We start from the raw sequence: 4,998 nt of genomic DNA on the forward strand, positions 1-4,998 counted from the left end.
GAAACAAAGGTGTTAGCTTTAAATCCATGAGAAACACATGATTTAGCTTCAACTCAATGCGAAGTAGAAGGCTTAGCATCAAATCCATGCGAATCAAATGGTTTAGCTTCATATACTTGTGATATACATGAATTTGCTTCAACTGCATGGGAAACAAATGAGTTAGCTTCAAATCCATGCGAAACAAACGAGTTAGCTTCAAATCCATGCGAAACAAACGAGTTAGCTTCAAATCTATGCGATACACTTGATTTAGCTTCAAATCAATGCGAAGTAGAAGGCTGATCTTCGAATCCATGCGAAACAAATGGTTTAGCTTCAAATACATGTGATATACATGATTTAGCTGTAACAGCGTGCGAAACAAACGAGTAGCTTCAAATCCAAGCGAAACACATGATTTAGCTTCAAATCAATGCGAAGTAGAAGGCTTAGCTTCAACTCCATGCGAATCAAATGGTTTACCTTCAAATACTTGTGATATACATGAATTTGCTTCAACTGCATGCGAAACAAATGATTTAGCTTCAAATCCATGCGAAACAATCGAGTTAACTTCAAATCAATGCGAAGTAGTAGACTAATCTTCAAATCCATGCGAAACAAATGGTTTAGCTTCAAATACTTGTGCTATACATGACTTATCTTCAAATGCAAGCGACACAAAGGAGTTAGCTTCAGATAATTGCGATATAAGTGATGTAGCTTCAAATGCAGGTGAAACAATCGAGTTAGCTTCATATCAATGCGAAGTAGAAGGCTTATCTTCAAATCCATGCGAAATAAATGGTTTAGCTTCGAATACTTGTGATGTACATGATTTAGCTTCAACTGCATGCGAAACATACCAGATAGCTTCAAATCCAAGCGAATCACATGATTTATATTCAAATCAATGCGAAGTTGAAGGCTTGTCTTCGAATACATGCGAAACGAATGATTGAGCTTCAAATACTTGCGAATATAAGTGATATAGCTTCAAATGTAGGCGAAACAAACGAGTTAACTACAAATCCATGCGAAACACCCGATTTAGCTTCAAATCAATGCGAAGTAGAAGGCTTTGCTTCAAATCCTTGCGAAGCGAATGGTTTAGCTTCAAATACTTGTGATATACATGATTTATCTTCAAATACAGGCGAAAAAGACGCGTTAGCTTCAAATCCATGCGAAACACACGATTTAGCTTCAAATCAATGCGAAGTAGAAGGCTTAGTTTCAAACTCACACGAAACACATGATTTAGCTTCAAATCAGTAAGAAGTAGAAGGCTTAATTTCAAATCCATGCGAATCAAATGGTTTAGCTTAAAATACTTGTGATATACATAATTTAGCTTCAAATGCATGCGAAAAAAACTAGTTAGCTTCAAATCCAAGCAAAACACATGACATAGCTTCAATTTCATGCAAAGTAGAAGTGTTAGCTTCAAATACATGCGAAATAAATGGTTTAGCTTCAAATACTTGTTTTATACATGATTTAGCATCAACTGCATTGCGAAACAAACGAGTTAGCTTCAAATACATGAGAAACAAATGATTTATCTTCAGATAATTGCGATACAAGTGATACATATACAAGTCATATGCAGGCGAACGGTTTAGCTTCAAATACTTGTGATATACATGATTTATCTTTAAATGCAGGCGAAACAAAAGAGATAGCTTCAAATCTATGCGAAACACTTGATTTAGATTCAAACCAAAGCGAAGTTGATGGCATAGCTTCAAATCCATGCGACACAAATGATTTAGATTCAAATTCTTGCGATATATGTGATATAGCTTCAAATGCTGGCGAAACATACGAGTTAGCTTCAAAACAAAGCGAAACACATGATTTAGCTGCAAATCAATGCGAAGTAGAAGGTTTAGCTTTAAATCCATGCGAATCAAACGGTTTAGCTTCAAATACTTGTGATATACATGATTTAGCTTCAACTGCATGCGAAAGAAACGAGTTATCTTGAAATCCATGCGAAACACACGATTTAGCATCAAATCAATGCGAAGTAGGAGGCTTATCTTCAAATACATGAGAAGCAAATGATTTATCTTCAGATAATTGCGATATAAGTGATATAGATTCAAATGCAGACGAATCAATCGAGTTAGCTCCAAATCAATGCGAAGTAGAAGGCTTAGATTCAAATACATGAGAAACAAATGATTTATCTTCAGATAATTGCGATATAAGTGATGTAGCTTCAAATGCAGGTGAAACAATCGAGTTAGCTTCAAATCAGTGCGAAGTAGAAGGCTTATCTTCAAATCCATGCGACATAAATGGTTTAGCTTCAAATACTTGTGATATAAATGATTTAGCTTCAACTGCATGCGAAACAAACTTGTTAGCTTCAAATCCAAGCGAAACACATGATTTATCTTCAAATCTATGCGCAGTTGATGGCTTTGCGTCAAATCCATGCGAAGCGAATGGTTTAGCTTCAAATACTTGTGATATACATGCTTTATCTTCAAATACGGGCGAAAAAAACGAGTTAGCTTCAAATCCATGCGAAAGATATCACTTAGCTTCAAATTCATGGGAAACACATGGTTTAGCTACAAATACTTGTGATATACATGATTTAGCTTTAACGGCAGGCGAAACAAACGAGTTAGCTTCAAATCCATGCGCTACACATGATTTTGCTTCAAATCAATGCGAAGTAGAAGGCTTAGCTTTAAACAAATGAGAAACAAATGATTTATCTTCAGATAATTGCGATATAAGTGATACAGCTTCAAATCCATGCGAAACACATGATATAGCTTCAGATTCATGCGAATCACATGGATTAGCTTCATAGCTTCATACTCTTGCGAAACAGGTGGATTAGATTCAGATACTTGTGATGTACATGTTTTAGCTTCAACTGCATGCGAAACAAACGTGTTAGCTTCAAATCCATGCGAAACACATGATTTATCTTCAAATCAATGCGAAGTTGAAGGCTTATCTTCAAATCCATGCGAAATAAATGGTTTAGCTTCAAATACTTGTGATATAAATGATTTAGCCTCAACTGCATGTGAAACAAACGTGTTTGCTTCAAATTCAGGCGAAACAAACGAGTTAGCTTCAAATCCATGCGAAACAAACGAGTTAGCTTCAAATCTATGCGATACACTTGATTTAGCTTCAAATCAATGCGAAGTAGAAGGCTGATCTTCGAATCCATGCGAAACAAATGGTTTAGCTTCAAATACATGTGATATACATGATTTAGCTGCAACAGCGTGCGAAACAAACGAGTAGCTTCAAATCCATGCGAAACACATGATTTAGCTTCAAATTCATGCGAAACACATGGATTACATTAATATTCATGCGAAACAAATGGTTCAGCTTTATATACTTGTGATATGTATGATTTAGCCTCAACTGCATGTGAAACAAACGTGTTTGCTTCAAATTCAGGCGAAACACATGACTCAGCATCAAATCAATGCGAAGTGCAAGGCTTATCTTCGAATCCATGCAAAACAAATGGTTTAGCTTCAAATACTTGTTATATACATGATTTAGGTTCAATTGCATGCGAAACAAACGAGTTAGCTTCAAATCCAAGCGTAACACATGATTTAGCTTCAAATTCATGCGAAGTAGAAGGCTTAGCTTCAACTCCATGCGAAACGAATGATTTAGCTTCAAATACTTGCGAACATAAGTGATATAGCTTCAACTGCAGGCGAAACAAACGAGTTTTCTACAAATCCATGCGAAACACATGACTTAGCTTCAAATCAATGCGAAGTAGAAGGCTTAGCTTCAAATACATGAGAAACAAATGATTTATCTTCAGATAATTGCGATATACGTGATTTAGCTTCAGCTGCATGCGAAACAAACGATTTTGCTTCATACCCAAGGGAAACACATGATTTAACATCAAAACAATGCTAAGTATAAACCTTAGCTTCAAATCAATGCGAAACAAATGGTTTAGAATCAAATACTTGTGATATACATGATTTAGGTTCAACTTCATGCCAAACGAAGGAGTCATCTTGAAATCCATGCGAAACACATGATTTAGCTTCAAATCAATGCGAACTTGAAGGCATAGCTTTAAATCCATGCGAAACAAATTGTTCAGCTTCAAATACTTGTGATATACATGATTTAGCTTCATCTGCATGCGAAAGAAACGAGTTATCTTGAAATCCATGCGAAACACACGATTTAGCATCAAATCAATGCGAAGTAGGAGGCTTATCTTCAAATACATGAGAAACAAATGATTTATCTTCAGATAATTGCGATGTAAGTGATATAGCTTCAAATGCACGCGATACAAACGAGTTAGTTTCAAGTCCATGCGAATCACGTGGTTTATCTTCAAATCAATGCGAAGTAGAAGGCTTAGCTTCAAATCAATGCGAAGTAGAATGCTTATCTTCAAATCAATGCGAAACAAATGGTTTAGCTTCAAATACATATGATATACATAATTTAGCTTCAACTGCATGCGAAACAAACGAGTTAGCTTCAAATCCATGTGAAACACACGATTTAGCTTCAAATTCGTTAGAAGCACATGGTTTAGCTTAATATTCATGCGAAACAAATGGTCCAGCTTCAAATACTTGCGATATAAGTAATATAGCTTCAAATGCTGGAAAAACAAACGAGTGAGCTTCATATAAAAGCGTAACACATGATTTAGCTTCAAATCAATGCAAAGTAGAAGGCTTAGCTTCAAAACCAATGCGACACAAATGGTTTAGCTTTAAAAAATTGTGATATACATGATTGAGCTTCAACTGCATGCGAAACAAACGTGTTAGCTTTAAATCCATGCCAAAAACATGATTTAGCTTCAGATCAATGCGAAATATAAGTCTGATTTTCGAATCCATGCGAAACAAATGGTTTCGCTTCAAATACTTGTGATATACATGATTTAGCTTCAACTGCATGCGAAACAAACGTGTTAGCTATAAATCCAAGCGAAACACACGATATTGCTCCAAATCAATGCGGAGGATA

The sequence above is a fragment of the Megalopta genalis genome, unplaced genomic scaffold (genome assembly GCF_051020955.1).
Source record: "Megalopta genalis isolate 19385.01 unplaced genomic scaffold, iyMegGena1_principal scaffold0168, whole genome shotgun sequence".
In the NCBI taxonomy this organism is placed as follows: domain Eukaryota; kingdom Metazoa; phylum Arthropoda; class Insecta; order Hymenoptera; family Halictidae; genus Megalopta; species Megalopta genalis.